A 25,016-nucleotide genomic window follows, 5' to 3' on the forward strand; every position below is an offset into this window, starting at 1 on the left:
CAGGGTAGGGTCTGACAGCAGGTCCAATCATTTCATCCTGATACCTAATGGCAGTCATGGTGCCGTTGCATAGGCAGAAGAGGACTTTACGTCCCTATAGGGTCATCCCTCCCCAGACCTTCAATAACCCACCACCAAATCGGTCTAGCTGAATGATGCTCCAGGCAGTTCATGTCTGTCACATGTGCTAATCTGTAAAAAGCACAGGACACCACTGGTGGACCTGCCAGTTCTGATTTTCTATGCCAAATGGGCTCCAGCTATCACAGAGCCTGCTAGAGAACCCTCAGACCACTCTCATGAAGTCTGTTTCAAATTATTTGGTCAGAGACATTCACACTGGTGGCCTGCTGGACATATTTCTGGCAATCGCATGTACTGATGTGCCATCCTGGAAGAGTTGGACTACCTTTGCCCTCTGCAGGGTCCAGGTATTGCCTCATGATGCTACCAGTAGTGACACTGACCCTAGCCAAGTGCAAAACTAGTGAACAAAGCATCAGAAAAGATGAGGAGGAAAAAAATATCAGTGGCCTTCACCTGTGAAGCCATTTCTCTTAGTGCACCTTTTGTAAATTTAATTAACACCAAAGAAGTTGAAACCTATTACTAACCCTCTCTACTAATTAACCTACCAGATACTTATTCTAGTAGTCTAACTGAATAAATGCTATGCTCTGATTAAAAAGTGTTCCTTTAATGTGCAATTTCACTCAAAGCAATAAGACTGCATGTGCTTTACTTTCTGCTGTTATGTGTTGCATCATCATATGAGATCGGCACTGGGGAGTTAAAGAAGTGAATGAAAATTCATAAGCGACCAAAACACAATCCCCTCCTGCTTTAGACTGCTGGTGGCATTCTGGGTAGCCAAGGGACCAGAGCACTAGTTGGCAGTCTAATCTCATTTTACCTCCTTGTGAGATCACATTAGCTGTAAGTTTAATGTAACAACAGAATATTTGCTCAAAATCTTCAAAATGATTGAATAAACCTTGGAATAAAAGAGGAAATTTCCTATATTTTAACTTAGTAAATGAATAACTCTGTAATAAATTCAGTCTGTCTATGGGTAAGCAAAGTGTTGTTATTTCCCCTCATTAAGGTTTGACACAGTAATTAACTTTGTACTTGCGTCATTAATCCAGCGCCATTAAACAAACCCTTATCAAATACATTCTTCTGTATAATTGCTCTGATTACATCACACATGCCTTTAACATCTGCACTGGGATGTATTTGTACAGTGTGCACAAAGACATGCCTGATAATCAAGTATTCCCAGGTTGGAATCAGTCAGTGTTGAAGAATATCTGCCTCACTGGGACCAGTGGGATAAGACTACTTGCAGGAAGTTCTTACTTCTGTTTCACTGCCCCACACTTCATTGTGTGCAATGACAGCATATTTAGGGCTGGCGTTGTTTGATGTGATGTCAATGTTGTGAATTCCCATGAGCGTTGCTTAGAGGATCTTAGTGTTTAGCATGAGTCTCAAGGGGTGTTTGAGCAGCTGGAAATGCACAGTCTGCTGGGCTCTTTCTGCTTTGAGGTACCAGTTCCATTAAAACCGGTTTGATTTCTTCCTAAAACTGTGACTATTGCTGTCGAATACAGGGCCAGCTGTCAGTAACTAGACTTGATGGGCTTGCTTCTAGCCTATATAGGCCAGCTGGGACCAGAGTTTGGCTGACAATATGGAGATCAGGGCTCAAATAACCACCATTGCTGAGGATGTTTAGAAAGAAACACCTTTTTCACAAAACTCCCCTCTTCAGCAATTAGCTATTCAATTTTCCCTGGCTTGGCTCATCGGTCAGGGAGTTAGAAAATCTGAACCATCTGCCAATACAGTCAGCAAAGGCAACTAACAGCCTGGGGCTGTTTGGCATGTTTCTGTCTTAGCATGTGAGCAAAACCTTTTTTTCTGTTTTTTCTTTCTTTTATGTTTTGTTAAATTTTGCAACCTTGCACGGCATCCTGCAGCTAAACTTGCAAAGGAAGTCGTAATTACAGAGGGCCACTCTATAAATGTGGCATTACTGGGAGATAACTCATTTCCCCTAATCACATAGTTCTGGCTTCGATATTCCCTGATACTCAGCAGTTGTGTTTCCACGTGTTGATGGCATTGTTTAAGCCTGCTCCATGGAATCAGTCAAGCACTTGCAAAATGCTTTACAAGTGTCCAACAAAAACAGAGACGTAAATGAAACACAAAAACAGGCTGATGCACAACAAAAGCTGCAGGACTGAATGCGAGAACTATCGAAGATCAAATAATCAAAGACAACTACTGCTTATCCAAGACTAGGGATGGGTATCGTTTAGGTTTTATCCGATACCAGTACCAAACCGGTACTTTTGAAACGGTGCCGGTGCTTAAACGGTGCTCAAACCGGTGCTTAAAGAATGGCAAACACACACTTTGTCCAAAAACCTCTCATGTTCAGCTGTTTTTTTGTAAAAAGATAACAATGTTAGCCTTTTCTGCAGCTATGGGGCATATATGGTATCACTCTTGGCTGGAAGCAGTGCTTAATCGATGGAAAAAACACCAATTTTGTCTAAAAACCTCTCATGTTTAACTGTTTTCCACTTTTTCTTTGGTCATTTTAGCCTTTTTGTCCAGGGTGAAGGGAGTATCTGCCATCAAACAAGAAGACAGCCGCATGTAGCTATGATGATGTTTGCTAGTTCACCATACCTGCATTAATGTAATAACGTGGTTAGCCTACTCAACGTAAATTACACACGAACAACATGAAACTACTCACGCAGAGAAGAACGGCTGCTGCCGCCATCCTCATCATTTCTGCTACACTGGCAGGGCTAGGGGCCAGGACTCTCCTCTTCGGGTTCTTGGGGGATGTTGCTAACTCCGGGTCCGATAACAGGCACCACACCCGCAGTAGATGTGCTCGGTGTGAGGTCTCGCAGCAAGCTATCAAATACGGCGCATTTCTCGGCTTTTAAAAAATGCTATACGTCGCCAGGTGTTTCATCGGATTCGAGGTGTTACCTCCTTTACACAGTATCAGCTTAAACCACTTGTTGCAGGCTGCTGAGTTTGCATCTTTTGCTGTGAAGTACAGCCAGCCTTGTGCGTTTTTAATCTGTAGCTCTGCTCTAAAAGAACGTACGTACCTGGGCCCGCCTACTATGCTCGCAAAGGTAAAATGATTGGCTAGAATCCAAAGTGTGTGACATCTCAGGAAAAATAAAGCACCGAAATGTGCGCTGCTTTGGTTACTACCGTTTATGTCAGAACTGGTGCCATGATGGCACCGGATACCGGTACCCATCCCTATCCAAGACATGGATATGGGATGGGTGGATGGATTATTAATAAAATGAAAGAGAATGGAAAGATGAATAAATAAATACACATGTACATATGTAATGTTACAAAACCATCAAATTATTTTTTTAGTTAACTTTTGAAAATATAAAATTCTTGAACTTTTCTCGTCCTTTTGAAGGCTTTTGGTGGCTCTGAGCAAAAAAGTTGAAAGTAGCATTACAAAATATTTTAGCTGCACTTTGAGAGGCAACAACAGGAGGCTCTGAATGGCCTACCTGACTCATAAACCAAAAGCCTCTGTGAATGGTGCAAGGCCATGCAGTGCTTTATAATTAAAGAATTTTCTAATAAATAAAAAACCAACAGTTAACCACTAAACAGACTTTAAAATAACCGTAAGGCATGCCACCCTTCTTTTCTAGGTCAAAACGTGCAGAATAGTTTTAGCTAACGAATTTATCGTATTCATGGGGACTGCTTTACTGTAGCCTCGAGGCATCTTTGGGGCAGGTAATTCTGCATGTGCAATTATAGCTATAGAGGCTACTGGCAGACAGCCATCACTGACATGTTTAAGTGGAGTATATGTAGATATTAGACCGTATGTGTGTTAAAGTCCTCACACAGAGATGTGAGATTCTGATGCTTTACACTTGTGCTGCCAGTGCGACTGAGAATGAGAGCTGCCTTAGTCATGCCTGTGAACCTGAGTGCCATGTACTGACAGGCACAACACGAGGTTACCTCTCTTTCCAGTATTAATGGATGAGGGAGGCAGTGACCCTGCCTGACTTATTTGTATGCACAGTGGCAGGTAATCAGATCTGTGTGTGGCAAGTTGTCAGCATGATCCTATTGCAGCAGGCCTGGTGGTGTCATCAGGCTTCAGTCCCAGAGAGAGTCATCTTACACCTAGAAATAATTACAACTGTTACAAATGGAAAGAGTTCGTTAGAGCTTGCTAATGAGCAACCCTGTTGCCTCGAGGTCTTTGGAGATACGGTGAATACACGGTACTTTAAAAGCAATGCAACACAAGTGAATGCTAACAAATGCAAATTTAACTCTACTGGAGCAACCATTCAGTTTTAGATCTAATACATTACACATTTGAGCTGATAGACAGAGTAAAGAAAAGCAGTCTCCTCCTGTGATCATGCCACGTTTATTGTTTTTGCTCTTGTTAATGGTGTCTCTAGCGTGCAGGTAAGCAAATATGAAATACCTACTATATCTAATTTTAAAGATGGTGTTTGCATGCACAGTCATAACCATCTGTGCTATTTGCCTGCTGTGGTGCAAAGGATGTTTGATGACTCAGTTGATTTGGTACAAAAACAACATAAATGTAAAAAAAACACTTAAACTGACAACCCTTCATTTATCACTTTCTTGGCAACTATATTGGTGTGTGAGGAATATGTCACAGGTATTATTGTGGCCAAACGTACAGTTTACATTCTGCATTCAATTCTCTCGTATGATTAAGTCACAGAACTAATGTTTCTCTCATCGTTTATCATCTGTTGGTTAAATAATTTAGTATGGTCAAATTAGAACGTATGTATCGGACGTGAATTAAACATGAGCAGTAATTTGAGCAGGAAATGGAACCTGATTTGCCAAGGTATGTGGTGACATCCAAATGTACGACTAAATGACTCACCAAAGCAGATTTGAGAAATAGCTGTGAAAACACATAAAATATGCATGATAGAAGGGATATTATTAGATCACAGATGTTCTATTCAGTCTACACAAAGCTAACCCACACCGTAAAAAACAAATCCTAGAAAACAGTAATATTCCAGCAGCTGGGGCGCCAAAATAATAACAGAAAATAACTTTCCCATAAAAATACGGTTATTTTCAGTAATGACACTACAGTTTGTTGCCCTAATTTTACATGGGATTTTGCCTTTTTCAACTGCTTTTAAACATTAAATTAGGAACAATTTAACGTGATTAAACAATGAAATTACCTACAAACAAGGTCAATGAATGCGGCACTATGAATAAAAATACTTTAATGTACAGAAATATACAGTTAGCAGTTGGTTTAAATAACAATGGATTGCATTCATATCGCGGTTTATGAGACCCTCAAAGCGCTGCACAATTCCACTTTATAATTCCCCTCTGGCCACCACCAGTAGGCGGTAGGTGAAGCGTCTTGCCCAAGGACACAATGACTGAGACTGTCCGAGCCAGGGCTCAAACCGGCAACCTTCTGATTACAAGGCGAACTGCCAACTCTTGAGCCACGATCGTCCCAAATAACAATAATAGTAATAATTGTTTGATGTAAAAAAGTTTATACGAATCATTTTATATATTTTTCCATAGTATTACATTTGAATTTAACAGTTCAATCTTTCAACTAACGGACAAATATTTGTGAAATTATGATGCATTTGTGAATGTATTTTAACAATCCAAATATGCACACGTACAGACAAATACATTTAACAAACAATAAAATTGTGTTTTATTACATTTACAGTGATTTTATGTTAATTTACATTTGAAATGTAAAATCAGTCTATTTATGTAAATTTAATGATATTCTAGAAGAACAGTACAAAACTGTAAAATACACAGTAAAACACTTTTATATCACGATTGTTTTTATAGTGCACTGTAACCACGAGAGAACCAGCACTCACACCGACCTTGCGCAGTCAGGGGTAGTTAGCAAGCTGCCAGCGGAAAAGCTGAAGACATGAATATTGACAGGACGTTTCCTTTTTGCCTGTGCATTTAAAACAACTGCGCCATATTAGATCTATATTCACTCGGGAATTCTCTGGGTTTGGGATGCAAGATCAACTGTTGAAAGATAATCAAATGTAGCATTTTGATGATGGTGATGAGGGAAAGCAGCTTTAGAGATCAGTCTGGAAGGTTCTGCTGCAGCATGAAAGCTTAGCTTGTTTTGAAATCTCATGCTAATTATAAGCTTTGGGCCCAAAAATTAAGTGGAGATCTCAGTTTTACCCAGCAGATAGCATGCAGTCTCTGACAGTGTGTTCCAGTTCTGACTTCCCTTTCAGCTCCTCTCATCTCATCTCCTATCCAAACCCTTCCTTAAGCCCAGTATTAACCACAAACCAAACACTGGGTATGCATAGATTAGTTTTCATACTATTCAAACAAGGCAGACTCAATGCATTCAAATCTCTTGATTTTTAGACATTGCAGCATTGAGTGATCCTGATAAAGTGAATCTCTCTTTTCTCATTAGAAGAAAATGGAAATAAAGCAGGAGATGGAGTATCGATTGCTTTGTGTGTTCTTTTGCAAACTAAATGAGCAGTCTTCATCTCAGCAAGTGGAATTATGTCAGCTCCCATTGACTTGTTTGTGTCTGTTTCCTGACTTTTTCCTGTGCAACACCTGACGAGAAGGAAAAATTACAGAGTTCTAAACGCAAGGTAATTGTTTAATTTTGCTATCTGATTGCTAGTGCATTTCAGTAATTGTGATCCATATAGAGTTTATCTGTGAGTAAATTGGTAAATGCCTGGGGATGATCGTCACCACACTCCAGCTGAATAAACACTGATTAAACAGAGACAAGCACATGCTAAACACAAGGCCAAATGTTGGTAAAATAATACAGTGTTATGCTAAGTAATGAATGCTGCTACCTATCAACAATGTACTTGAGTGAAGCACCATTAACACATCAGCTTTAAAACAGGTTGGAAGCAGACAGAAAACTATTTTGCATGATTGTCCATGATTGAAAAAAAAAAACAGCATAATTTAAACTGGCCAGTGGGGGAAAAGAATCCTCCTTGAAGGGGGTTTAATGAAAAATATAATATAAAACATCATAGTCTATGTGTATGTAAGCCCCTGTGTGTTGGGGGATTAGAGTGTAAGATAAAGGGGTTTAGCAGAGTGTGATAAAACCTCTTCCTGACTTACAGGAGGAATGAAAGCAGCAGAGGTTTCTGTTTTGGTCAGCTCAGGTCAAAGTCAAAGACAGAGCTTCTTCAGCTGTATCACCTCTCAGAGGAGAGCTCAACCAAACTACTGACATTTTCACAGGCGCGATATTTTCTTTGTGAATGTACTCTGCTAGATCTGCTCTGGGACTCCAATACAGGAGGCTGAATTTCTAAGTTTGAGTTACTTCTTTAACATAATAGCTATAGCAGCATGCTCTGCAGTACATTCAAAAGCAATAATGTCTCTTTCTTTCCTCCAGTTTGCAAATGTGTTTTGAGATCCTGTTTGTTTTTCTGTTTTTTTACAGCATGAATAAGTGTTAGTATGGTAACAACCCAGTCAACCCAATATTCCAATGCCACAGCCTTAAATGAAAATAAAATCCCATAGGCATTTCCTCTGAGCCTTTTGAATTTCAAATCATGTCAGATTATGCGTAGAATCTAGTCTCTGGTCTAGATTCATGCACGCAATCCATGCAAGCTCAAACCAAAGAAAAAAAGGGTGGGGGAGAGCGAAGATAATCAACTTCCCTCCTAGTGAAATGAGAAACTACAGGTGGGCTCTGTGGTGTAGATAGGACTGATGAAAATCTAGCAGACAGCAGCAGACAAACAGAACAGTGGGCATGGCATTGTTAGCTTAAATTGATTGCTTGTGTTGCAGACAGTTGAGTACATAAAGATCAGTCAGCAAACACATGTGGAATAGATTATTACGTGATAGTAAAATAGGATTTTTGGTTTCCAAGCTCTCACTTCATCACAAGGAAACACTAAATGCATTACAGCATGGGATCTGGTGTAAGAATAACTTACTAGCTCAGTTTAAAAGCTTAAAAATATATATTTAAAAAGAGCAGCAGTAGCAAGCGACAGAATAATGAGTGGTGTGGCAACAGGGCTGTAGCAAAAGCAGAGTCTCCTCCCAAGAAAACAGCAAGATGTGTTATTTCCCCAAATGCCCGGTGACAAATCCCACCAACATAGAAAGCTGTAGGAATTATGTGACTTGTCTTCGGGGAGCCCAGGATTTTGTGGTGTGATACTGATATAGACCCACAGAGTAAACAAAGAGAATGGGCCAGTTGGGTCAAAACAAATGCTGGACTATGACTTTGGACATTATCCAAATAATAACAATAGCAGAAAGGTCTTTTAAGTTGGACATTGTTGTAATAGTTACTCAGACTACAGTATTTGCCACTAATCATATAGTCATTTTGCTCTGATTGACAAGATCAGAAATTGTTTATTTACCCTCTGCTCGGCAACAACAAACAATGTGATATACATTTCTCTCTGCTGTGAAATATATGCCATCTGAATATAGTGGTAGACTCAAATTGACTGTCTAAACTAGCTTGCAGGCTTCACTTCCTTTGTTAAATTATCTGCCTCAGCTAGCTTGCAGACTTCCCTCCATCCACTGAATGTAATTTCATTCCACTCAGCAGGGTGTAATAGAATATATTTTCAAGTGAGTGGGGTGTCATGAGTGCTGTGTGTGTGGTATTACAGCATTAAGGAGCAGATTTACTTATAGTTTGCACCTCTTTTGCCACTAAAACACCTCTTGTCAAGACCAGAGAAAATTTAAAAATGGACAAAGTTATTTTGCTGCACTTATCGCATGTGCATTGACGGGTGATTCCTTTTCAGAATTAACCATTTGTGGAGGAGGGTATTTAAATAAATCATGTAAGGTGATTGGCTAATGTTTGCAGTAGTCAATTTACAGCTTGGCTTATTGAGCAATTAATTAGTGCCAAATAAAAAACAAAAAACAAGACTTTATCTACTTTGTACTTGATAAACTAGGGCTCCTGTGAGCAGGCACCATTCAATACAGACACTATGTGGCAGAAAAAAGTAAAAGCCACAAGATGCTTTTATCTGAACATATAAATTATTGGAAATAAAATAAGAATGTTACTATTAAAAATTACTTTATCTTTAATTTGAAGATAAACCAACAAGAAAGACAGATATTCAGCATCCCGTGGAGCTTCACATTTCAGGACCATGGACAGTGCCCAGTGTTTCCCTTGTTGACATTAGTCTGCATATAGATATAAGGAGAATAAATTGGCTACCTGACAAAATTCAGTGATGTGGTCTTCAAATGTTACTTCCACTTTCTGCACCAGAGAGGTCTGACATTTTTATTTTCTCTGCGCCCCTCCTGCTGCACAGACCTCATCAGTAGTATTTCAGATGTCTCTTTTATGTAGCTCAGACAGTTTGAAATTGTTAAATTCCTCCGCTAATGCCTCCAGTTTTAAAGAAGGCTTTTTCAAAATCTTTTGTGCTTTTCCTTGGTCTTCACTGCACTGCTGATTCCTAACAGAGCAAATCTATGCTTATACTCTGTTCATCAGAAAACATCTAATAAGCCTGTGTTGCTAGTAGACTCCTCACCCCCCTATTCAGTTCTCCTTGTCTGCAGCCGTACACTAATTTGTGGGGCTCTTGGTAGATTCCATTGGTCATTATCAAAGTGAAGAGGCTGTGTGTGTGTTCATAAATTTGCACATTGTTAGTAGACCGTTCTCAGAACTTTCCCCTCACATTGGTGCCTAGCCTCACGCTAATTTGCCCTGCTTAGTAAATGTGGCCCAAAGTGTACTAATGGCCTCATTTGACTGAAGTGCAAAGGCCTCATTAAATATAATAGGGGTAAAATATCAAGTAAAAGTGGTACAATGAGCATGCACCTATTATACAGCTGTAACACTTAGAAGATTTGACATAGCCCGAAAAATGAGATTTTGGGGAGTTTTGCGGGATCCACCATCACTGCAGTTTGGATGAAATATCTGTAGCTTAAAGCCTTATGTCTGCAGCAGCCATGACAAATGATTAACTCTAATCATATGTCTCCCAACTCTGAGACTCATGAATCATTCTGCATGAACAGATTAATAGCTCATAAATCTTATGAGGAACATTATATCTCTGCAATTACAGCAGTCGCGCTGCAGCACAAGTCTCATGGTATATTCAAAATGTTTGGTGAATATTAAAGTGAAAAGACCAGTTAGGAATACGGAGCTGAGTGCCAGGAGAAACTTATTCTCACTGCAGAAATACATCACGATAGTCGAGAGGGCCTTTGGTAATGACAGAGAAAATACCAGGGGGAAAAATTACAGCACTTGATGTGAATGATGCGCCAGTTCTGCCACAGTTATCAAAATGTTGAGAATCTCCATTAGTCCATTTATAGATGATGGTTGCTGTTTAAGGATGTTGTCATTATACCCCATTCATTCTCTGAATACAGCTTCATAGTGGCTCAGTCTAACATTGGATAAATGACAGAGATGCTTTGTGGGCCTCAGCATCTGGGCAGTTGCTCTTTCAAACATTAAATAACGTAGTTAGTGTACACACAGAGAAATAGACAGAGAATAAGTGTTCCACTCTTCCTGACTATCCAAGCATTTCTGATTACTGCAGTGTGTGTTTGCAGTGATAAAGCAGCAGATATTCCTTCGGGTATAGAGGGAAGTAGTGTATTCAGCAGTATGTAATTATAATTTGGCGATCTGACACATTGTGAATGATTGTGTCTAACACAAACTACAGACAAGAAAACTACAATAAGTCTCTTATAATAATTTACTCATAAAGTTTCCGGTGATATCCCTGGGTCTCGGTAAATTCATTTCTGGCCTGCAAAGCATGATTCATGAGCCAATTTAGTTAGCCCTAAATCATTCTTGTGTGTTTAGTAAACTTTGCAAAGTGTGTCCGGAAGCTAAATGCTCGAAATGAAGCCCTCAGGATCAGGTAAAGTGTCAAGCTAGTTTTGTCTTGCCATCCACAAATACTGTCACTTTCAGTTGGTCATTTGGCACTTCTGCCTCCTTAACATATGAGGTTGTATCATCTGTCGGCAATGAAAAGCATATCTGCAAGCTCATGATTTCTCTTTTATCTGTTCTGTGCAAAGCTGCTGCTACAGGACTTGCCTGTCTGAATCCTCTTTTACTGTATTTTATTTGCATTTTACTCCATTGTTTAAACAGACTGGTGATGGTGATTTCTTTTTTAAAAAACACTGAATGGGTGACCTTGGGGTAAATCTGATGAGACGTCCACTCCTGACAAATGCCTTGAGTGTTTTCCACTTGTAAATAATCTTTTTCACTATAGAATGATGGAGAATGATGAACACTGTAGCCCAACTGCTCACAACAAGTGCATTTGATTAGCAGCACCTGGCTGCGACTGACCCTTTTAATGCCTATGAAAACATGTTTTATACTAACTATATGCTTAATTTTAAGCTTTACATACAGTGGGGCAAAAAAGTATTTAGTCAGCCACCGATTGTGCAAGTTCCCCCACCTAAAATGATGACAGAGGTCAGTAATTTGCACCAGAGGTACACTTCAACTGTGAGAGACAGAATGTGAAAAAATAATCCATGAATCCACATGGTAGGATTTGTAAAGAATTTATCCGTAAATCAGGGTGGAAAATAAATATTTGGTCACCTCAAACAAGGAAAATCTCTGGCTCTCACAGACCTGTAACGTCTTCTGTAAGAAGCTTTTCTGTCCCCCACTCGTTACCTGTATGAATGGCACCTGTTTGAACTCATCATCTGTATAAAAGACACCTGTCCACAGCCTCAAACAGTCAGACTCCAAACTCCGCCATGGCCGAGACCAAAGAGCTTTCGAAGGACACCAGGAAAAGTATTGTAGACCTGCACCAGACTGGGAAGAGTGAATCTACAATAGGCAAGCAGCTTGGTGTGAAAAAAATCAACTGTGGGAGCAATCATCAGAAAATGGAAGACATACAAGACCACTGATAATCTCCCTCGATCTGGGGCTCCACGCAAGATCTCATCCCGTGGGGTCAAAATGATCATGAGAACGGTGAGCAAAGATCCCAGAACCACACGGGGGGACCTGGTGAATGACCTGCAGAGAGCTGGGACCAAAGTAACAAAGGTCACCATCAGTAACACACTACAACGGCAGGGAATCAAATCCCGCAGTGCCAGACGTGTTCCGCTGCTGAAGCCAGTGCATGTCCAGGCCCGTCTGAAGTTTGCCAGAGAGCACATGGATGATACAGCAGAGGATTGGGAGAATGTCATGTGGTCAGATGAAACCAAAGTAGAACTTTTTGGTATAAACTCAACTCGTCGTGTTTGGAGGAAGAAGAATACTGAGTTGCATCCCAAGAACACCATACCTACTGTGAAGCATGGGGGTGGAAACATCATGCTATGGGGCTGTTTTTCTGCCAAGGGGACAGGACGACTGATCCGTGTTAAGGACAGAATGAATGGGGCCATGTATCGTGAGATTTTGAGCCAAAACCTCCTTCCATCAGTGAGAACTTTGAAGATGAAACGAGGCTGGGTCTTCCAACATGACAATGATCCAAAACACACCGCCCGGGCAACAAAGGAGTGGCTCCGTAAGAAGCATTTGAAAGTCCTGGAGTGGCCTAGCCAGTCTCCAGACTTCAACCCCATAGAAAATCTGTGGCGGGAGTTGAAAGTCCGTGCTGCTCGGCGACAGCCCCAAAACATCACTGCTCTCGAGAAGATCTGCATGGAGGAATGGGCCAAAATACCAGCTACTGTGTGTGCAAACCTGGTAAAGACCTATAGTAAACGTTTGACCTCTGTTATTGCCAACAAAAGGTTATGTTACAAAGTATTGAGTTGTATTTTTGTTATTGACCAAATACTTATTTTCCACCCTGATTTACCAATAAATTCTTTACAAATCCTACCATGTGGATTCATGGATTTTTTTTTTTGACATTCTGTCTCTCACAGTTGAAGTGTACCTCTGGTGCAAATTACTGACCTCTGTCATCATTTTAGGTGGGGGAACTTGCACAATCGGTGGCTGACTAAATACTTTTTTGCCCCACTGTATTTTTGTGTTGATAGAATGATCCAGGTCATCTCTAAAAGTGACATGAAAAGAAAATACATTTTTTGTGTTAAAATCAAATGTTTTGTTGACCAACAATCTCCCCCGACTACTTTGCCAAAATATACTTTATATTACTATTATATTATTATGGTGGGAAAAAAATCAAAATGACTATGGTGTAAAAAGGCTTAGTCATGATGCAGTAAAGACAGTGATCCTTGTTTGAAGCCTGTCTTTACTGCATCACTGCCATGTGTGTTATATCCTGCAAAATATCCTTCACTGTGGGTAAAGCCTCAAAATGTTTTTGTCATTTTTGAAAACGATATCTATGCTGCATCCCTAAAGCAGCATCAGTCATCATATTCTTAGTTCTCAGCCTAAAAAGTGCACTTCTTTGTGTGTGTGTGTGTGTGTGTGTGTGTGTGTGTGTGTGTGTGTGTGTGTGTGTGTGTGTGTGTGTGTGTGTGTGTGTGTGTGTGTGTATAACCATGTCTCTACATGTCTGGGAGTCTACACATGCACATGCAAGCCCAAAGGGAAATGTAATAAAAAGAAGGGTATTTTTTCCTCTTTTTGGTATGTGTGTCCTCATTTCACTGTGTATAGGTGTATCGGTATAAGAGAGGTGAAATTGAATTTGCCCCCCTTCACTCCCCTGTTTATTGTGTTAGGCCAAAGCCTGCGCAGAACACCCACACTGAACGACAAATAAATGAAATGCGTTTCATGTGTGTGTTTGTAAAACAGAATAAATTGGGGAATATGCTCCCGTGTGTGATAGTGTAGCTGTACATACTGTCACATAATGAAGCTGCTTTGCTTTTTATGGCACCATGGCTATGGTGCAGGGCTAGACTCAGTGAAAACTGAGCCCATTATCTTTCATCTCTATTCACACCCACAGCCACAAAAACCCTTTCTGGGCTTTACAAACATTTGTGTCCTACATACCACAAAAGACCCTTTATACAATACAAGAAAAGACAGATATAATCAAATATATACATTATTATTTAGTCAGTCATCTTCTGCTAGTCACTGAGAAAAATACCTTTTCCTTTAATGCTAAACTGATAAGCAATGATACATTTGTAATGATGATGGAGTGAGACGTTGACTGTCAGCAACACTGACTGCAAAGCAGAGTCCTGGCCTGCCATTAATGGCCATGCCATGCTTGTGAATATTCATAGTGTTTTGGAACATGTCCTCGCATTCAGAGCAAAACAGAGTGGAGCACTGTGACAGGTCTGCTCACTGACAATGAAATGCATTTCATTGGAGTATAAACAACCCAGCAGTGTGGCTGTCCATCAAAGTAGTCTCACAGGACTCTCATTTAGACCATGGGGAAATTATATCATAATCTGGATTGGATCAACACTGAATTTCTCCTTCTGAATATTACTTGTTTTATTTAGTCTTTATTATATAATACTTAAACAGACAATGTTTTGATTGAATGCAGAATGCCAGTCATGAGACAAACTCAGATTGAAGCAGTAAATACATGAATGTGCATTATTACCACATTCAATCACAGAGACAGAGAGAGAGAGATGGCAAATCCAATGGCAGTATTAAAAAAAGTCTAATAATAAATGTGATGTGGTGTGTGTGTGCATAGCAGTAAGCAATAAAGATTAGATGTATCCACTCAGATGGGTGTACACAGAAACGGCACCCATATCTTTTTCACAATCAAACTTCTTTTAGATTTTACTGTTTGCAGAAAGAATATTCTGCTTCTTTCAGGGTTAAATGCACAACTTGATTTAACAGATAACTGCTGTGTTTGTCTGCATGTTGCGCATAGCAGGTGTAGAGTTTTTTTCTCTTTTAACTAAACAGCTGCATGATGTGGCTGAAAACAGTATTTTGTGAATATCAAAGCAAACAATAACAGCTAACAGCTGACAGCTAAACATCGACTGAAACCCAGTGTAAAGCTGTTCAAATACTTGTTTTTAGATTTGATATGCTGTTGTAAAATTCTCAGTAAAGTTCAGGTTAAAAGTCAGAAACCTTGATGTCTTTTTTATATGCTCACTTTGGAACCAACGAAGGTGTGTTAGGGGCAACAGCAGACAGGGAAGGCTGCATAATGGTTTTTATCCAGTATTACATTTAAAATTCAGTATTTCAGCATTTAAAAAGATAATTAAAACAAAGGCAACATTTCACAACAAAATTAGGTTAACTAAGAAAAACCTCATTCATATAAATCATGAGCAACAGCCACCAACTAGGCAATGCTCCAACGTACACATAAGAGGAGTAAAGAGTATAAAACACTGACTGCGAAATGTAGTGAGATGAAATAGAAAATGACACATAATGAAGTTCCAGAATCTGAAACTTGTGCTTAACTTATTTTTCCACCACAGACGAGCCATCTTTTACTCGTCTCTATTTACCTCACTTTATATAAGTGAGGTAAATTTGCTATTTGCTCCCTTTCAACATGCAAAATAACCTACAAACTCTGTGTGTGTGTGTGTGTGTGTGTGTGTGTGTGTGTGTGTGTGTGTGTGTGTGTGTGTGTGTGTGTGTGTGTGTTCCTTTATAGTAACTGATGCCGTTGGGCTTTTTACCTCTTAGGAAGAAAGATCCACTTGGGGTTAATAATTAAATTATAGTAAGAACACTTTTATCATATATTTGGGTATGGTAACAGGTAGTACAGGTTAGAAATAGGGAGTCAGTGCTGGTGGTGTGCTTAACACTCATCTCAGAGAGTGAGACTGAGGAATGGAGAAGTGTACCAGTACTGTTTTTCAAGAGGGTTTATAGCATGAAGATATAAGAAAGAGTTGATAAACCTAAGATAGGAAGTGAGGTCAATAATCAATGAGTAGCACTGTTTCATGCTGAGAAAGAGCTCCAGGCATGTGATGTTTGCTTTGAGCATTTTGAGTTGGAAGTATAGAGAAGGTCAGAAGATGTTGCACTGTGACTTTGTGACACATGATAGGATGCAGAGAGAGAAACTGATACCGAATGAGGAAGTCAGGATTATCAGAGAATACAATACACACGAAAGGGGAAGAAGAGGGTGCAAGCAGTGTGGAGTGGACCGAAATGAGTGTCAGGAACGATTTGTGATGGAAGGATAGCAGCAAGAGTGAAAGGGATGGTTCATAAGAGAATAACGAGACCTGCTATGGTGTATGGTTTGGGAACCGTGGCACTTACAAAGAACAGGAACCCGAGTTGGAGGTGGCAGATTTGAAGATGTTAAGATTTTTATTTGTAGTGAGGAGGGACAGGATTGGAAATGAGTGCATCACTGGGACAGCCCGGCTTGAGCAGTTTGGAGACAAAGTTAGAAAGATAAGGCTGAGATGGTTTGAGCCTGTGCAGAGGAGGGATAGAGGATATTATGGAGAAAGGATGTTGAAGATGGAGCTGCCAGGCATAAGGGAAGGAGAAGATCAGTGACATACTGAAGGAGGGCTGGTGTAACAGAGAAGGATGCTAGAGATAGGGTGAGATGGAGGCAAAAGGATAAGGTTGGACAAGTAATGTCCTATTTCAAGTGTAACAATTACTTTCAAATTCACCAGAGTCCATTGATCCATTATAATGATATTCAGGTTTATGAATATATCTCAGTATTTGCATATCCTCAATGCCAGCTCAAGGAAATTCAGTTTTGATGAAAGGCCTTCAAATGCTTGCACAGCACAAACCATATGTTTTAAGGATCAAAGCAGCTGTCACAGTTTCTTTTTTTGACTCAGTGTGATAATCGGTGTTGCATTCATGATCATTAAATTGTTTGCATGTTTGTATAAATGCTAGTTTTGCCTCCGACAATTCAGTTGTTTGTTCTCTAAGACGGTGATGCGGTTTATCAAAAGTTGGGTGACTTAACTGTCTACCACTTTGTTGAACAAAAAATATGTGCAGAACACAGAGCGGCATACGAGCATATGTGTGCCAAGGGAGATGTTGGGCTGGCATGTGTGTTGTGTCAATGATTTTGAAAATGAAACAGCAGCAGAGAACTACAGCGCAGGCACTTTTGCCTGAGGGTCATTAATATTATATCCAATACCCATAAAGTTCAACTGTCCTCTCAATCTACCTGCAGGCTTAAGAAATGACACAAAAAGGCCATCCAATATCTGACACAAGTACAGTGGACCCAAATCAAAACTACCTCTAAGAGGAGTTTGGGAAATATAGGACCTTGTGCATGTGTCTCTTGCGGACTTTAAAAATGACTAATGTGCAATGAAACATATGCGACTTAATATGAAAACGTTGGAAACAATATAAAACATGGATCCCACAGCATACTCTAAAGTGAATAAAGTCTCATTTAAAATTAATGAAACAGAGGAAAAATGGCCTCGGTCAATAAAAGCAGATGACAGTCCTTAGGTTGATTTACAGCTTTAGAGAGAGGCAGTGCCGAACTCAAAGAAGTTTTTCATCAAGATACTAGCTTCCAGCCACCATAGACCACGAGTCAACCGGCAAAGTAGTGAGCAACTTTATCAAATATTAACGCATTTCAAGTCTTATTTGTCAATGTGGCAGAAATTCAGCCATGACAATGCAGAATGCAAAGAAGTAAGATTGGCTTCATGGCTCACAGGCCTAGTCTGAAAAGTTATTTAATACAGTGTATACACACATACAGAGTTCATACTGTAAATGTATATGGAAGTGTAGTGTGCATACATATACTATAAAATACATAAGAAAGAGAATAAGACATGTGCAGAGAGTGCACACAGCTGACAGTTGTCATTTACCAGCACACAGTGTGAGATGAGATGAACTCTGACACATTATGGATTGAGCTGGCAAATCTCTCCCCATAGGATGAAGCAGCTGCTTCCACGCAGACCTGAGGTAGGTGGGAAGCAGAACAGCGAGGGTCATCTCACTCGTCTGAGACGCACATTACATATTTTTGTCTTTTGTCCCAAGTTCTATGCTTCAGCAGAATGTCTGTTAAAGGTATGTGCAGTAAAGCTGCTGGCATTTACTTCCACAAATATCCTCCTGCAGTAGATATAGAAGTAGACGTAAAAACAAAAAGAAAAACATGGGGCTATATTTCACTGCAGTCTACAGATCTTGTGTTAAGTAACCATCCTGGTGAATTTCTATCAATGTGCAGCCCCTGAAGGTGGTGCTATGATTGCAGCTCTTTCCTCCTATCTAACTAATTACCTGAGTTACTGCTAAAGCAAACATCGAAACACCATTTAGTCATGCACTCATGTGTGGAAAGGTATATAAATATACAGTGACTGTGCAGTGTTTCATTTTAGATTTCCAGGCAGTGTTTATCATAACAGTGTGCTTTTGTACTTGCTATGGTCCCTCACACATCTATATTCAATGACAGGGTATAATTGTACCTCACTGGTGCTACTGCTGTGTTGAGTGAACACACTAATTGCTGAACTGAGCTCACAGCCATCATTGTGGCATACTGCAACTCCCATACAACCAAGCAAGACAGAAACAGTTATTGTACAGTTGTGTCTGCCTCGGGTGGAGTAGAAATAAATTCAGTGACTTGGAAAAAATGACTTGAGCAGGTACAATGTGTACAAGATGCAGTCCATTGACATTAGTTTTTGTATTGGTTTTCAGCAAGTCAAATCATCTGCAGACCGAAAGTGCAAGTGTTCCTCTCTTTGGAATAACTGTGTACACTGTGATGCTTCACCGCAGGTCCTAATATGTTATGATACAGTAGTTCAAATATGGCTCAAATCTTTCGGGGAGTGTTTATTACATTCGCCATGTTTGCATTTGACAGTCACAGAGCAAGGCCATTATAGCCTGAATTTGATCCACCTATTGCAGTAGTGTTGTGACTGAATCCAGCGCTATCTGCACCTCTCCCTGCTTATTACCCTAAATTAATAAGTTTTCCATTCCCCTTCAGTGTCTCACCCCCCCACCTTTCCATTAATCACAGAGAGAAAAGGATTGAAAGTCCGGTGTCCATCGGCACTGAAATCCAGCTTCTTGGTGGAGAAATAACCTCTCTTTTGTTCTGGCATTTATCATTTATTGATGACAGTAATTGTTTCTGGCACCAGTGAACACAGCAGCCCAGACACTGGATATTAAATCACTTTATCACCATGAATGGAGGCTACAGTTTCACTGGCTTCAGACATCATGTGGCACTTTACTTTCTGGCACATCTCATTGTCATTTAGGAAGTGAGTTTATCATGCAAAGGAAAGTTTTTACAATGTCTTGTTTATTCTCTTGTTTCTGTGAGTTGCACTTCTTCTACGAATGGATCTGAACGTCCTCCCTTCCTGTGGCAGTTGACACGTGTGTGAGCTGTACATCTGCTATACTAGGATGAGCAGAATATTACACATGTCGTTTGCTCTACAGAAGCAGATGGGAAGAGCCCGCTGAACCAGCACTGTGCTTAATTATTTCTGATGCCACTAAGTAGGCTGAAAACAAACATAATTGCCTGTTTGATGGGCAGTTCAACATATATATAAAAAAATAAAATAAAATTCCCCTCTCGCCCCTGTGGGCAGTTTATCCTTCAAGCTCGGGTCCTCTACCAGAGGCCTGGGAGCTTGAGGGTCCTGCGCAGTATCTTAGCTGTTCCCAGGACTGCGCTCTTCTGGACAGAGATCTCCGATGTTGTTCCTGGGATCTGCTGGAGCCACTCGCCTAGTTTGGGAGTCACCTTCACCCTCCACATCCTCTCGAGCTCTTCTCTGAGCCCTTGGTATTTCTCCAGCTTCTCGTGTTCCTTCTTCCTGATATTGCTGTCACTGGGAACCGCTACATCGATCACTACGGCCGTCTCCTTCTGTTTGTCTACCACCACTATGTCCGGTTGGTTAGCCACCACCATTTTGTCCGTCTGTATCTGGAAGTCCCACAGGATCTTAGCTCGGTCATTCTCCACCACCCTTGGGGGCATCTCCCATTTTGACCTCGGGACTTTCAGGTTATACTCGGCACAGATGTTCCTGTACACTATGCCGGCCACTTGGTTATGGCGTTCCATGTATGCCTTGCCTGCTAGCATCTTGCACCCTGCTGTTATGTGCCGGATTGTCTCTGGGGCATCTTTACACAGCCTGCACCTGGGGTCTTGCCTGGTGTGATAGACCCCAGCCTCTATGGATCTTGTGCTCAGAGCTTGTTCTTGTGCTGCCATGATTAGTGCCTCTGTGCTGTCTTTCAGTCCAGCTTTGTCCAGCCACTGGTAGGATTTCTGGATATCAGCCACCTCCTCTATCTGCCGGTGGTACATACCGTGCAGGGCCTGTCCTTCCATGATGGTTCCTCGTCTCCCTCCTCTTTCTTGGGTTTCTGCTGCCTGATGTATTCACTGAGCACTCGGTCAGTTGGGGCCATCTTCCCAATGTATTCGTGGATGTTCATGTCTCATCCTGGACTGTGGTGCTGACACTCACCAGTCCCCGGCCCCCTTCCTTCCGCTTAGCGTACAGCCTCAGGGTGCTGGACTTGGGGTGAAACCCTCCATGGGCTTAGGGCTTCTTCATGGTTCCCATTTGCCTGCGGGATCCCCAGGTACTTGTAACTGTCCTCTATGTCTGCAATGTTGCCGTCTGGTAGTTCAATCCCCTCAGTTCTGACTACCTTCCCTCTCTTTGTTACCATCCGACTACACTTCTCCAGTCCGAACGACATTCCAATGTCATTGCTGTATAGCCTGGTAGTGTGGATCAGTGAATCGATGTCTCGTTCACTCTTGGCATACAGCTTGATGTCATCCATGTACAGGAGGTGGCTGACAACTGCTCCAGTCTGTAGTCGGTATCCGTAGCCAGTCTTGTTAATGATCTCACTGAGGGGGTTCAGGCCTATGCAGAACAGCAGTGGGGACAGAGCATCTCCTTGGTAGATCCCGCACTTGATGGTGACTTGTGCTATGGGCTTGAGGTTGGCCTCCAGTGTTGTACGCCACATCCCCATTGAGTTCCTGATGAAGGCTCTTAGGGTCCCATTGATCTTGTATAGTTCCAGGCATTCCAGAATCCAGGTAAATGGCCTGCATTTGTATAGCGCTTTTCTAGTGCTTAAGGACCCCAAAGCGCTTTACACTACATTCAGTCATTCACCCATTCACACACACATTCACACACTGGCGATAGCAAGCTACATTGTAGCCACAGCTGCCCTGGGGCGAGGCTGCCGGACACAGGCGCCACCGGGCCCTCTGACCACCACCAGTAGACAAACACGGGGTTAGTATCTTGCCCAAGGATATTTGGCATGCAGCCAGGAGGCACGAACCGCCGACCTTCTGATTAGTGGCTGACCCGCTCTGCCACCTGAGCTACAGCCACCCCAAAGGTGTGGGGCATTGAGTCATAGGCCTTCTTGTAATCAATCCAGGCAGTGCACAGGTTGGTCAGTCTGGTCTTGCAGTCTCGGCTGACTGTTCTGTCTACCAGTAGCTGGTGTTTTGCGCCTCTGGTATTCTTGCTAATTCCTTTCGGTGCCCCACTCATGTATTGTCCCATGTGCCTGTTCATCTTAGCCGATATGATGCCTGACAGGAGCGTCCACGTGGTGCTGAGGCAGGTTATTGGTCGGTAGTTGGAGGGGACCGGTCCCTTCTGGGGGTCCTTGAGGATCAGGACTGTCCGGCCCTTGGTTAGCCATTCCGGGTGTCTCTCGTCAACTAGCAGCTGGTTCATTTGTGCTGCCAGGCGCTCGTGGAGTGCAGTCAGCTTCTTCAGCCAGTAGGCGTGAACCATGTCAGGGCCTGGTGCTGTCCAACTCTTCATACTGGAGACCCTTTCTTGGATATGGTAAATGGTAAATGGCCTGTATTTGTATAGCACTTTACTTGGTCCTAAGGACCCCAAAGCGCTTTACACATTCAGTCATCCACACATTCACACACTGGTGATGGCAGCTACATTGTAGCCACAGCCACAGGCAAGGCTTCCGGACACTGGCGCCACCGGGCCCTCTGACCACCACCAGTAGGCAACGGGTGAAGTGTCTTGCCCAAGGACACAACGACCGAGACTGTCGGAGCCGGGGCTCGAACCGGCAACCTTCCGTTTACAGGACGAACGCCCAACTCTTGAGCCACGATCGCCACTGCCACTGTGATGGTTACTGGACCCTGTTCAGGGAGGTTGCTGTGGTCTGCCCTCAGATCCACTAGCCACTGAGCATTGCCGTTGTGGGTTGCGTCCTTCTCCCATATGCTCTTCCAGTATTGCTCCAACCTTGGTGGTGCTGTTCTCTTATTGTTCCCCTGCCACTGAGTACACTGTTGCTGGTTCCATGGAGAACAGCTGGTTTATTCTCCTGCCTTCTATCTCTCTGGTGTACCTCCTCAAGTGGCTGGCCAAGGCTGTGAGTCTTTGCTTGGCAGTTTCCAAGGCCTCAGGTATGGACAGCTTCCTGAACTTCTTAGGCACCTTCCTCATCGCACCTTTCTGCAACTCCGTTAGTTGGCTAACCTCCCTCCGTGCCACCTTGATCTTAGCCTCTAGCCTCCTTCTCCATGGAGGGTACTGCCCCTTGTGGCTGTTCAACTTGTAGTCAAGCATCTCACTGATCACTGCTGCTGTATTGTAGATCAGCTTGTTAGTGTCGGTAATCGTGGTTGTAGGTATCGCCCGTAGAGCTGCATTAACATCATCTAGCAGACCTTCTGAGGGTACTTCACGTAATCTTGGTAACCGGCTACGGGGGTCCAGGTTTCAAGTTTGTCCATGATCCTATTTTTCAGGTCAGTTCCTCTCGCACTCAACGATCCTTCTCCTATCGCACTTGCAGAGGATAGCTAACACCTGCTGAGAGAGCCCGAGGCGTCTGACTGATTGATAAGAAACCACGAATGAAATATTAAAGGTTCATTATAAAAGTGAAGAATGACTGAAAGAAATACCAATATCAGTGACATAACTTACAAAATAAGTACATAGACTTAAATGAAAAAGGGAACAATCAAATATAATAAATGAAGGACTATGAAAACAGTCTTCAGTTCCATTTTCCCACTTCTTCTGCTGGTTGACTTTGATCGCTTTCTGAGTGACTTAAGTGGAAACAAACAAGCAAACAGTGCTGAGACTGGGGCTTAGCCAATCTGCAGTTTTCCTTTCTTTCTTTTTCTTCCTTCATTAAAATTGTCCACATTTGGCTAAACTTCAGTGATATATGAAACATGCTTTAAGTGACAAAGGCAGAAAATATGGTACCATGTAAGAATACTGTTTATTGAAGATTCTGTTTCTATATTGAGGGTCACTGATGAGTAAACTGCAAAAATGCATTGAAAAACAAAATCAAAATCCAAGTCACATTTTTTTCTACATTAATAAGCAGAAACAGCACGATATTTATCCTTCACGTCACTGCCAAAATCTTTTCAGCAGCTGAACTCTGAAATCACTTTATGCCATAAATATTCTCTCATAATTTTCCATTGCTTATCTGTTCAAAGAGCTGAACGGGCAAGTGAGAGGTCCTTTGAGGCTGAAAAAGCCCACAAGAAAATGAAGTGATTTGAATATTAACTATCGCCAGAAACATACATCGTGGGCCAGTAGCTTGAAGCGCAAATGCAGTGAGATAAGCCCAGCGACTGAATTGGTGAGATGGAAAGAGATGAAAAAGACATCAAAATGCCAGGGCAATCTGATAAACACCTGATAAGGAAACAATTAGCTCCACCAAATATCATCTTTCTTTATCTCAGCCATCTATTGATCTACATTAACTTTAAAAGTCTCAGAGTGTCAGTATTCCAGAGGTGTACAGAACTGCTGCCAGTCAGCTTCATGTGGAAGTCCTGCTGATCCCATCAGCTCAAAGAGAATTTTTAATGGATATATCCAAAAAAGGGAAGAATATCAGAAATGATCAATGTGTTGGCTTTGGCAGAAGATGAAATTCATAAAATAGGAAAACAATCTTGACATGGTGATAAACTAGCACCGGCAAAAAGTTTAATCCTACAAACAAGGAAGCAAGTGTGAGTGAGTAAGTTAGTGATCTCCGTTTTTTTTCACCTTCATTTCATTTCACAGTATTACTCAACAGTGCTGAGGACTGCCTGTAAATATTTATTTAAGTGATCTAAAACATCGGTATGCACTGAAATTACAGCTACAAAGATCCTGCTAGTCAACTGGACGTTTGGGCCCGACTGTTAAAGCTCATACATCAATCAAACACATTAAAATAACATAACACTGCTGGGAATTCAGCAGAAACCTTTTTCTAGATTTACACAGAACTGTTTCACAGACATATACAGATACTGTACTTGTTGACTAAGCTACAGCTTTTTCAAAAATAACATACTGCCTTTGATCAAATGATAAACATTTTGATTAGTGCCTGTCTTTCCAGTCCCTCTTCACTCTCTGCTGCTAGCCAGCAACAAAGGAGCCAGTGACAGCTGAAGCACTGTGTCTAGCAGAAAATATCCGTTCAAAGATGTTGCTTCTGAAGAAAGCGATGAGTCCACTCTCACTGGCTGTCAGGGCACAACATGACATTATGAACAATGCTATTGGCGCTGTTACAGATAATAGCTGTCCCGATTCCTGATCAAGGGCTGTGCTGCCGAGAGCAACTATGAAGGATCACCAGATTTCCAAATGCAACCTTCTGGCGTGAGAGTTTTGACAGGCCAATTACGCCATTTCCCCTATGTCACTTACTGACATAAAAAGGCAGACATAAGCCTGCAGATGAATAGCATTGCTCTTTTTCAGGGTTGTGAATGGCACCAAGGTTGTGGTGTTTATCTGGGCGTAGGGTTACACATAATCGAGTCTTTGAGAGCAGAACACAGGCTGAATGGGGGAGCCAGGATATCGTT

Source organism: Maylandia zebra, linkage group LG20 (assembly GCF_041146795.1).
Source record: "Maylandia zebra isolate NMK-2024a linkage group LG20, Mzebra_GT3a, whole genome shotgun sequence".
NCBI classification, from domain to species: Eukaryota; Metazoa; Chordata; class Actinopteri; order Cichliformes; family Cichlidae; genus Maylandia; species Maylandia zebra.